The sequence below is a fragment of the Podarcis gaigeae genome (genome assembly GCF_964106915.1).
Source record: "Podarcis gaigeae genome assembly, chromosome: 9".
Lineage (NCBI taxonomy): Eukaryota > Metazoa > Chordata > Lepidosauria > Squamata > Lacertidae > Podarcis > Podarcis gaigeae.
The window spans coordinates 58,610,940-58,623,491 of record NC_139685.1 but is presented as its reverse complement, the minus strand read 5'-3'; the positions used below and the strand labels follow the sequence as shown (position 1 = coordinate 58,623,491).

The window sequence follows — 12,552 nt, the reverse complement described above, 5'->3', positions numbered from 1 at the left end:
GCCAAAGTATTGGAGCCTCAGCTTCAGGATCTGTCCTTCCAGTGAGCACTCAGGGCTGATTTCCTTAAGAATGGATAAGGTTTGATCTTCTTGCAGTCCATGGGACTCTCAAGAGTCTCCTCCAGCATTTGTGTGGGGATGAAGCCTGACAAGGTTCAGAAAGATAGGAGGAATGGTTCTCCCACAAGGGCAAACATTACCATTAATGGGTGGTAAAACAGAAATTACATTCCATCCCCTAACTGCTTTTCTCCGGGGGGTGGGGGCAATCAATTTGGAAACTGGGTACATAAAGTAGGTGTCGTTGGGGAATAAGCCTGCCAATGTTCATACAAATAGGTCCAGGGACTAGCCTTCTCGGTGGCTGGGGTAACACAGCAGATGGGCAGCATATAACTAATCAAATGATGATGATGATGATGATGATGAAGAAGGTGGTGCACCTTGCAGAATTGAATCTCAACTCCCCCTCTCCACCAGGCCTCCTTGAAACCTGTCCCCAAGGCCCTGTTACCGTGGCAACCTCCCAGGCCTACTTCCATACAGGCACAGCCTCCACAGCAAGACCTGGGCCAAGCCAAAACACCACTGGCTGGAGCTCCTGGCTCACTTCTCCACAGCCAAGGTATGGCTCCTCTGGGAGTACAGACTCCTGCAGCCCAGCTGTGGCTGCTTCTAGGAGGCCTGGGCAGCTGCCATGGCAATGGGACCTTAGAAGATTGGAGGCCTGGTGTGGAGGGGGGAGTAACAAGGTGCTCCTTCGCAAATGCCTTTGGTGTGTGGAAGGTACTTGCAAAGCTGGTGGGAGGGTGTCTTTCATTTTTTGTCTTCTTATTCTATTTCCTTTGTTTTTTATAAAAAATCTTACATTAAAAATAAAAGCTCCTAGCGATACTGTGGGGAAGGGCAATCTCCACTGTGACTGGGGAGCTAGAACCCTGAGCTTGCCCATGACAAGGAAACAAAGAAATGAATATTTATACCAGTGGAAATAATGGTAGCATCATACTATCCACAAGCCCAACTCACTTAAACTATTTTCTTTCCATGCTGAATGCTTTGAAATCTGTTTGACCAAAGGCAATAATGAGACCAAAGAAATGAGCTTGTTTTTCACAGGCATCGATGGATGGTTCTGTTCTACCATCCAACTCTCTTAAAAGCCATTGTTCATCTCTAGCCTTTATGCTCCCAAAATGTAAATTTCAATGTAGACATGAACAATGCTCTGAGACTGCAACACTACAGCATGGAGACTTTTCCTGAGGGGGAATAACCCTATTATTTACTCATTGGTGTACAATAGCTCCTGCAGAGTCAATGCAAACTAATGGGAAGATACAATCAATTGCATTTAGAAAGGTTGAATTCTCTCTCCCCCTCCTACCGCCACCACCCTGAAGCCTTTCATTATACCATGAATCATCTCCTTGTGTCTAGTAGTCATTGCACTCATATTCTAAGAGTGCAGATTTGCATGCTTCATCCAGGATGTATTGCAACTGAGAAGAACAAGCCAAATCACATTATAGTTCATCTCACTAGAACATTGTTAATACCTTCATCCACATTTAAGTACCTTGGCACAAATTCCTCAGTAATGGTAGCCCTTAGGTAAGCAAGAAGTGTTAAATGCCATCACAAGTTCTCTACCTTTCTTCAAGATCACATGCCTGTGTGTTTTTTTTCCTTAGACACATATTCTACTTTAGTTAAACCCAACCAGCAAGCTAACGAAAGAGGAGGAAAAGAGGAGGATTAAAACTCCCTATCTAAGAGCACAATCCTATCCTGGTGTCAGGAGCAAGCAGGCAGCAAATCACACCGTGCAGGTAGGAAAGAACTCTTTATTAGCAAGAACATGATCTGCACAGACTTGGTGGAGTGTCAGGCCTAATAAGCACAGCAGCTTATCCCTAGTAGATCTTGCCCCATGGATCAGTTGCTGAGATTGAAAAATCCCTGTTACAAATTAAGAGGCTGAAAGGAAAATACCACGCTGTTGCATGAGAAGAACAAAGGAACATTTATTGTTTTTGCTGACCAGACAGACAGGCTCAGTGGATTAATATCCAAAGGACTGAGCACCCTTCCAAAGAAGGGGGCTAATATACTTTCCCCTTATCTGTTAAGACTATACATATGTATGGATTACCTTCCAATCATTTGGGATAACGCCCAACTATGATTCCACATAAGGACTCTGGTTAATTGCATATTAATTAAGCAAACAGGCAAAGGACTCCCATGCAGCAACTTGGGCCTCTTCTGTATTATGCATACACTCTGGTGTGTGGTAGATAAGATAAGGCCATTCCTGGTACCTTTAAGGACAGAATGTCTCCTGATACAATGGGACAACTCTTTGGTGCAAGATTAGCCGCAGGTCTCTAATTGCCGCATCCCCACCTCCCCACAGCCATCTTAAGTCCCCTCCTCTCCAGGGTTTTCCCCAAGCCCTGTCACCTCTCCAGCTTCAGACACCTCCTCTTCCTAGTCTTACCCTCTGACTGCTCACTGTCATCTCACCCCCACTCCCCAGGCTCTGAGCCTTCTTGCCTCGGTGGTTCCCCAGCTGATTCCTCCCACCACTGCTCTGCATCCAACCAGTCCCGAAACGGCCTCGGCCCAGTATATCTGAAGGAGTGTCTCCACCCCCATCATTCTGCCCAGACACTGAGGTCTAGCACCGAGGACCTCCTGGCGGTTCCCTCATTACAAGAAGCAAAGCTACAGGGAACCAGGCAGAGGGCCTTCTCGGTAGTGGTGCCCGCCCTGTGTAACGCCCTCCCATCAGATGTCAAAGAGATAAACAACTACCTGACATTTAGAAGACTTCTGAAGGGAAGTTTTTAATGTGTGACATTTTAATGTATTTTTAATCTTTGTTGGAAGCCGCCCAGAGTGGCTGGGGAAACTCAGCCAGATGGGCGGGGTGCAAATAATAAATTATCATTATATGGAATTACCCTGGTTGAGTGTTTTCATATTTTGCAAAAGCCTCACTTTTCTAGAGGAACCCCAGGTATTCACAAATACATGGCGTGGCCAAACAGAATGCAGAGCTGGAGACAGCACAGGGAACCGGCACATATTTACCATAGTCTATTGCCCCCCAGACTATGGCCTCACATCTAACAGTGGTACAATTTTGTACCAGGCCTAGGCATAGCACAGGAAATTTCCCTCGCATTAACTTCAAGTGGTGGTGGAGAGGTTTAAAAAACTGTGTTGGCAACTGCTCTACCTACATGACCACAATAAACAAAAGATACAGTACAACTCAGGGATAGCCAATATGGCAAACTCGGGATGTTGTTGGACTCCAACTACCATCATCCCTGGCCATTGACCATACTGGGCACCACATTGGCTACCCATGGTGTAACTCCATACCCAATCACCACCAGTATATAAATCCCATATGTGGTAACAACAGGGAGAAAGGTGAAGCTAAGGCACAGCAAAGCACCCTTTGGGCAGGACCATGGAGAGTTCCCTTAAGCTATATCTGGCCAGCAATACTTCAGAATGAGATGCTACCTTGTCTGCATGTCCTCCTGAAGTCTGGTCTGATAGCTTCTCAGAAGGGGTGGAGCCAGCAGGAGGTGTATGTTGTTTAATGGGCCACTGTCCTATTCTGCAGCCACTCGCTCTTATTGTGCAGAGGGCTGCCTAGGAGAGATATCCCCTGAATCAGAAGAGTTGGGCAAGGTCACATCCTCTGGCCTGGAGGATCCAGGAGTATGGAAGGGAGGTGCCAGCTGCCCTGGCACTGCCTCCACTTCATATGGGACCTTCTCTGAGATGCATTATGGATTGAGATCCAAGAACACAACAGGGGCTGATGGAGTGAAGGTGCTATGGTGTCAGTATGCTAGGAGCATTTCCCTAGTTTTGTGAGTTTGATGGCTCCCTCTATGTCTGTGTGGCATGTGGATGTCATTGCTGACACCTTCACTCAGTGGTAGGCACTGGTGGGATTCTAGGGCTACACACACACAAAAAGGCAATGCAATGAATCCTCATCAATATAACACACAATCTCTTAAGTTTCTTATACCAGAGTAGGGTCATTAAAAATCAATGGAGTGAGTCTACTCTGACTATGACTAATGATGGATATCACCCAGTCATTCCAATAGGGGTCTCTTTTTCAAAGCACATTGGTGTGCAGAGTTCTGAAGTTAACTTTTGAAAATCAACTTCTTATTGATGTTTACCCTTTGCAAGACTGGTGTGTCTTGTTAAATCACCAGGAGTTAAGGGATGCACTGGTCTTTTTCTTCCTATGCCTGTTCTGAGTTTTTATCACATACAGCTTTTGCTGATATTGAGTAGAGATAAGAAGACCTGGAGGTGGTGGGAAAAATGGAGGGGAGATCAGTTTTTCAAAAAACAAAAAACAAAAACCTGTTTCCCCACCCAAGCCTCCACATCTCTAATATTGAGACAGGAAATAAGAAGTTTTAGAAAGGGACATTCTTATGCATATGTTGGGGGGGGGGGTTGCAGGGGTCATCTACAAACCCTGACTACAAGCAAGTCCCAGATTTTCCGCAATTTCTCCAGAAGTGTATATTCTGTAGTGTGCTTCTGCCCTTTTTTTCTGCAGCTGAAAGGATTTGGCCAGCAGCATCTCGAGTCTCAAACTAAATCATTCATTAGCTTTGAAAGAAAGGGAGTAGCTTTAGGAGAGAACAGTCCTTGAATCATCTCTCATTTTGCATGACACAAAGCAAAAGGTGGCCATCACATTAATTACAGCATTTAGCATAACATTTGAATGTATGTAAATAAAAGTAATTATGATAATCACCATGACATTAGAGGAATGATGCTACTTTGTAATTATGCCCTTTCTCATAAGGAACTGTCCCAGTAATTTGGGCTTGAAATTGCCATGGCCCCTAATAAGTTTATGCCCAAGGGAGCAATGTCAGGTTTTGTTGGTAAGGGGTTCTCCAGCTTTATTGCAGAAAGCCTCCCTGGAGCAAGAAAAATAAAACTGTTCAGCCTTCTCACAAGTTCAGTGTAATCATCAGCTGGTATGTGCAGAACATTTTATGAGACATGCATATTATCAAGTTTCAAGCACCATCCCCACCATGATTTGGTAGCCCCAAGACTGCTACTCCTGTGAAAGTAAGAGGATGCTTTGACTTAACAAAAAAGATGTGTGAAGGATGGACTACTGCACATCTAGCATAGGTCCAATGCTGTAGATAAGAGATGGGGGCCTATAGCCTTCCAAAAGTCATTGGACTAAAAAATCTATCAACTCCAGCCAGTGTGGTCAATGGTCAGGGCCTATGGCAGTTGTAGTCCAAAAACATCTGGAGAACCAGAGGTTTACCATCTCTGGTATATACGCTATGGACAGCTATTTGAATGAGTTTTCTATCTGAAGGGTGCTGTAGTGGTCGTGTGGTTGCCTGGAGCCACCCTCCTCACTCCAGCATTGGCGTGCTGCTGCCTTACTATCTGGACTAGGGTAGGGTGGCAGTGAAATTGGGGCTTCATGGCTGCACTGGCAGTGGTCCCACAGGATGCAGCCACACACCCCAGCTCAACCCTGGCCAGGTTAAACAGTAGTGACACCATTGCTAGGAGGACAGTCCACCATACCACACACTGCTCTTGCATGCACCTGGTTACAATCTTCCACACTATGGTGAGGTGCCCTTCCATTTAAATTATAGGGCTGGGTTCATATATCTGCTTCTGCTAGTGGAAGTCTGTGAAAGGACTTCTGCTAATGGCTTTCCCCCCATCCCTCCCCCAAATTGACTCAGGGAGGCTCAGGAGGGAACAGGAGAGTAGAGACTATTCCATCAGGCCAGCAGAAATGATTGTGCTGATGGAACAATCTCCCTTAGCACTGTGCTGCATCCCTCCCATAGAATTGTCTAAATAATGCTGAAGTAACCATCCTAGGCTGGAACAGGTAATAGCTGGATGAGATAAACTGAAGCTGAGTGCCAATGAAGACCAAGGTGCTAACAGAACAGGAATTCGATTTAGCCCTATCTTGATGGAGCTGCACTCCCACAAAGGCATCAGGTGCTGCTCAGCTTGGGAGAGGTGTGTTGCTTTTAGACCTGGGGCTTACAAAGGGAGCCCTGTTAACATCTCCACCTCTTTATAACCTCTGACCAATTTCATCTGGCATGACAAATGCAGCCTTTCTTGGAAAGAAGGAAATCTAATCACAATTATTCATGCTCCAATAACATCCAGGCTCAATCATTTCAGTTTTGGGGGACTGCCTTTGAAGCTTGCTCCGAAACTTCAATTGATTCTGAACAGAACAACAAGATTCCTAATGGGTAACAGCAATAGGGAACACACAAATCATGAAAGAAAGAAAAACAGCACTCCTCTGGCTTACAATTTGTTGGCTGGCTCAATCTGAAGTATTGGTGTTGGCCTATAAAGCCCTCCAAGGCTTGGAACCTGGAAACCTGAAGGACTGCTTGCTCCCAGATGGATCTGCCTGGCTAGTAAGATTTCCATGCGTCCCTCTTAGATCACCCACATTTTAGTGTCCTCTTATGTATAATTCAAAAAGAGGAAATACATCTCCAAAAAAATGAGGGCAAAACAGATTTGCATAAAATGTGCATCTGTTAAAATACAGTGGTGCCCCGCAAGACGAATGCCTCGTAAGACGAAAAACCCACAAGACGAAAGGGTTTTTCAGTTTTTGCGTCGCTTCGCTAGACGATTTTCCCTATGGGCTTGCTTCGCAAGAAGAAAGCCCATAGGGAAATCTCCGGGGACCTCTTTTAAATGCTGGCGGTGGGGAGCAAAGCCTTTTCCCCCCTCCAGCCTTCAGAAGAGGTCCAGGAAGGCCGGCGGGGGCCGAAAGGCTTTGCTCCCCACCGCCAGCATTTTAAAAGCGGTCCGGGATAGCAGGGAAGCGCTTCCTGTTATCCCGGACGGCTTTTGAAGGCAGGCGGGGGGGAGCAAAAACTTTTGCCCCCCGCCGGCCTTCAGAAGAGGTCCTGGACCTCTTCTGAAGGCTGGCGTGGGGTGAAAGTCTTTGCTCCCCCCTGCCTGCCTTCCCGGGAGAGCGGAGAAACGCGCTGCGATTCTCCGCTCTCCCGGACGGCTTTTGAAGGCAGGCGGGGGGGAGCAAAGACTTTCGCCGCCCGCCGGCCTTCAGAAGAGGTCCAGGACCTCTTCTGAAGGCCGGCGGGGGGCGAAAGTCTTTGCTCCCCCCCGCCTGCCTTCCCGGGGGCTTTAAAATCGCCCCGGGACAGCGGAGAAGTCCTCCGCTGTCCCGGGGCGATTTTAAAATGCTGGCAGGCGGCAGCGCTGCCGCCCGCCAGCATTTTAAGATCGCCTGGGACAGCGGAGAAGTCTCCGCTGTCCCGGGAAGCAGGCGGGGTGGAAGCAAAGACTTTCGCCCCCCGCCAGCCTTCAGAAGAGGTCGGGGGACAGACTGTCCCCGGACCTGGTCTGAAGGCGGTTTCCATAGGAACGCATTGATTGATTTTCAATGCATTCCTATGGGAAACCGTGCTTCGCAAGACGAAAAACTCACAATACGAAAAGACTTGCGGAACAAATTAATTTCGTCTTGCGAGGCACCACTGTATATGTATATATGTGCATTTTGAAATAAACTACTCCAATTTATGTGGAAATAGAATATCTCTCACCATAACAGAGAAACTGTGGCAAGATTACCTGTGTTCCTGCTCGGTTAATGGGCAGCTTCCAGATATTAGGAAGAACTTGTTCTACAGAGTCCCTTGGAAGGTGGTGGACTTCACTGGGGAATTGAAGCCGATGTTGGGTTGTGATCTGTCATGGATGCTTTAGTTGTGATTCCTTCACTGCAGAGGGTTGGACTAGATGACACAGGGTCCTTTCTATGCTTCTATTATTTAACTTCTTATGATGCATTATCTTAAATCCAGATTGTAGCCACAGAGATAAAAAGAGTCATTCCGTTGTCTGGATAGGTTACTTCCTGGTTAACATGAAAAAGCCATTTTCAAGACTTGGTCCTCTTGATCTGATTTTGTCTATTGTGACTTAACTTTGCCTACCTGGATGGACTTGACTTTATCTGCTGGACTTGACTTTCCCAGACACCGCCAGCTTCCCCTGTGAGACTCAAGAAGCCACAGAGCAGGACACAAGCCTATTGTTGTTCTTCCCATTGTTCTTCCCAAGAAGGAGAAGCTGTAGTAGTGGAGGCAGCTGCTGTGTTTGGAGGAAGGTGGAAGGTTGGAGCTCTCCCTCTGCGAAATCTCCCAGGCCTTTAACTATTCGATAATAACCGCTTGATATTTGCTCTACGAATCCGCAACGAAATCCAGGCTTTCGCTGTGAAATGTAAGGTAAACAAACATAGAGTCAGGGATCACCAAACAAGTAATAACATTTCATCTGGGGGATTGCATCCAAAGGAAAATCCCAGCAGAAGGGCACATTGTGGGTTAGTTTTTATAATGCCGGTGCGTCCAGGGAATAGAATATAACCTATGAAGTCCTGACCAAGTCAAGTGCAGTGAACAGTTTGATTTCATAACTGTGCAAAGAAAGTGAATCCCCACAGGAAGGACTGTGAATGCTGGGCTCTTTTTATATATTGGCATAGACAGAATGAATTTCTTTTTCAGTGGGGGAATAGCTATCACAGTTGACTTTATTTTATTTTCCATCTGCTAGGGGGAATATTACAGGAAATCGAAGACAATAATGTGGACAATTTAGCTATAATAAAACAGAATCCATTATGCAAAGTAGTATCAATATATCCCTAGTCTCCCTTGCCTCACCCCGCCCCCCCCCCCTAAGAAAACCTCTGGGAATTTGTATTATTTTTCTATTATCCCAAAAATCAGTTCTGGGTGCTTAATTTCATTGAATGATTAAATTTTAAACAATACTGTAGAATTAAGGGAACTAGACAAGGAATGTCATGTAAAACTCTTTCAGTGAGAAAGCAGTGTAGATTAGGACTGAAATGTAAGTTTGTTGAAGAACTGCAGCTCGGTGGTAGAGGACATGCATTGCATGCTAAAGATCCCTGGTTCAGTCCTCAGCATCTGCTGACAGGGCTGGAGAGTTACTCCCTGTCAATGAAGACAATATTAAGCTAGATAGACCAACAGTTTGACTTTGTGCAAGGAAACTTGCTCAGTTGGTAGCCATTATTCTGCTCTGCATGGGTGGGTGGGGGGAGAGAACCTGCTTTTATATTATTATTATTATTATTATTATTATTATTATTATTATTATTTGTGCTTGGGATCACACATATGGGCTGTTTTCTGTGCTCTTCTCCTTGGTGCCATTTCTTTCTGCTTCTTTGCCCTCAGGTACCTCAGCTTCATTTGCCCACAGTGCTGTTTCATCCTATTGACTGTGAAGACCCATGTGACTTCACTGATGACACCATATTTTGGTGTGGTATGGTGATGTCATGAACTTGCATAAACAAAATCAATGCCACAGTCACCAATTCAGCTAGAATCAGGGGTGGCCAGTTCCCAAGAGACTGCAATCTACTCACAGAGTTAAAAGCTAGCAGTGGATCTACCCCCTTTGGGGGATTTCAAATCAAAGTTTTTGAGCTTTTTTTAGGCAAGCCAAAGTTGTTGAGCTTCTTTAGGGGGAGCCAGTGATCTACCAGTGATCTACCACAGATGTCTAGTGATCTACCGGTAGATCACGATCTACCTGTTGGACATGCCTGAGCTACATGGCTGAGTGGATAGCTCATCATTATAACAATTCCACCAACAATTAGCTCTGCTTCTACACGCACAAGTATCTGTGTCAACCAGCGGATTGTTTGGCTTAACAGTGAGCACAAGTTTGCTCCCACCAAATCCTGCATATTCTCCTCTTGTCAAGGTAAGAGGTGGGGCTGATGGATAGTAATAGGAGGCTGGTACACTTCAGAATGATGTTCTACCTGCTGCAGTTGCAAATCACTCAGGACTGTTTAGCACAGTTTCATAGTAGCATTATTCAGACATTCATCAGAATGTGCATATAGGTGAATTGCATCGCTCTTTCAGTTTGGTGTACTGAAAGAGTATACACACATTCAAACTGTGCATGTATATGATCTGTCAACACAAACAAATAACTTTTGAAGAGGCATGATTTCCCTGAGCGCATGGCTTGTATATGCACACAATTTGTATGTAGGCCCATAAGCAATACCAGGACCCCTAACCCTGGCCTATACAAGTTTGGCAAAATGGAGGAAAGAAGTGGTGCCCATAGACTACATACACAAAAAACCCTTTTATATATTATGCTGACAATGCATGGAGGTGAGGTCAGAGGCTGCAACATATGCAATCCCATCCCTCCCCCTTATATGTGTTGAGATGAATATCTGAATAGCACTATGGATATATCTGGAGGTTCTCAAATCTAGAATTGCTTCATCACTTCAGCTGCCTGCTTTGGTACTGATATCACTTTTTGTCTGTATTGCTCAGTGTCTGGTGGTGGTTGCAAAGTTCCAGAAAAATGTATCTAATATAAAGTTAAAACAAAGTATGGAAAAGGTGGGATCACAACTGATTTAAAGTTCTGTCGCTGAATTCTATAACTGGTCCCACTATTCATAATCTGAGTGTCTTAAACTTGTTTCACAGCATCTTGATTGGGTTTTCTCAGATGTCAAATATCATAAAGCAAGAAAGTGTCTTTCTGAGAGTTAAAGACAGACAAATTTATTGTGGCATAAGCTTCTAAGGTGCCTCAAGGCTTTTTGTTGTTTTCGGTGCAACAGACTTAACACGGCTTATCCCTCTGGAAATTACATAAAATGTCAGCTATCAAAAACTATACAAATTACATGTCAGCTGTAAATCTATATTGTATTGTGTTTGTGGCAGTGTAGCTTCTGGCATCCATTGGCTGAGCAGGTGTGATGGTATGGAATGCTCGTGAACATTACAAATGCCCAGGCAGCAAAGCCAACGGAATGTTTTTGGTCCAGCTTCTGTGAAGGACTGGAAAAGCATAAATCAGGTGAGGACTAGGAAGAGTTCCTTGGAACATTAAAGGGGGGAGGTGCCTTGATGAAAGAAGAAGAGATCAGTTACACTAGGGATTGAGAGGCAGTGTGATGGGGACTGAATGGATGGATAACTGACTAACCAGCCAACTGCAGGCATCTACTACCATTAAATATAATATAAATATATCTTTGCCTGTTAAATATAATCTAGGGTTTTTTAAAAAGTGAATTAGTCCTTTAAACTGAATGTAAATAGGGGGACCATGCTTCTACTTGTGATGTTGCCACAGATTATATGGCTGAATGACATGTGAAACTTTTCTCTACTGGAAGATCTTGCCAAACTGAGTGTTCTTGTTTTTCTTCTTCCTTTGATTTAAAGCCTTGACAGATCTGGGGCACTATGATTCAGAACAAACACTAATTCACACATGAACTTGTGAAACATTTTATGAGAGTAAAAGCTGAACACAAGCTCTTTCCATCAGCTGGAACTTGACAGTCCTAAGTATTGGCATTAGAAAGCACCCCCTATCTAAAGTGTCAGGGAACTGCCATCAGTGCCGGAGGGAGAGAGCAAAATCCAGAGAGATTCCAGAGAGCGTCCCGGGATTGGGAGAGGCAGCCCAAATTCTGGGGAAGAGAATCAGTGTAGCACCAGTGGAGAAGGGGGGCAGATGGGGGAAGTGGCGAGGCGGTCCCATGACTCCTTGCCGGGGACCAGCGGGGAGAGTAGGGGTCCTCCGCTGCCTACACCCTCCTTGCGCAGAAGGCTTTCACGCAGAGAGAGTAGGAGGAGACTAAGCGTCAAAGAGCTTCTTTGCTGGAAGAAGTTTAAGAAACGCCCACTGATGGATTCTGCCAGCGATTGAGGCAGCCACGGGTGAGTGGCAGAAAAGCTTCACTCAGGCAACCCAGCCAGGTGTTTGTACCGGCTTACGCATGAGCAACCCCTAGAACCATTACATAAAGTTATACTTCCGCAAATTTTATTCTGAAGAGGTCCTCATTATCAAGATACGATTAAGTTCAAAGCACCAGGCTTTTTCTGTTTTCAGAAGAGGAACAATATTCGTCATGTTCCAACATCACCGCTGCACATCCTACCATAACTCATTTCATCAGGCAAGGGCTGTGACTTCAGGAGAACCAATTAGAGACTAATTGCTTTAAACACGGTCATACTTCATTGTGCAGCCTTAACAGTGAATCAATACACAATGGTTCTGCATCAACTCAATCAAGATTCTCTTGGAAGGAAAGTTTTGGGCACCATCCTGTATCCACTCAAGAACTTCTCACTGACTAATAAAACCAAAACAAGCACATAACCATACTTCCCCTCACAGGTATGACAGGGCCTAAGAAAAAGCATGCACAGGAATTATGCTTCAGTTTTCATTGGATGTCCACAAATTCCAGTGTTATAAGGGGGGGGAGAGAGAGAGAGAGAGAAACTTTTCTCTATTTACTTTCTCCATATCATGACCCACAAGATTCACATACTCTTCCCATGCTCTCCTCACCCTCCCCCCCCCCTCCAGCTTTGG

At 45.2% G+C, this 12,552-nt stretch overlaps 1 long non-coding RNA gene across 1 annotated transcript; it reads left to right on the top strand.

Annotated features, from left to right (window-relative positions):
* Positions 1 to 532: 532 nt before the first annotated feature.
* Positions 533 to 12,099, top strand: LOC310852938. The gene is made up of 3 exons (XR_014568461.1): positions 533 to 625; positions 11,385 to 11,544; positions 11,975 to 12,099. It is a non-coding gene; the product is annotated as an uncharacterized lncRNA (long non-coding RNA).
* Positions 12,100 to 12,552: the final 453 nt, after the last annotated feature.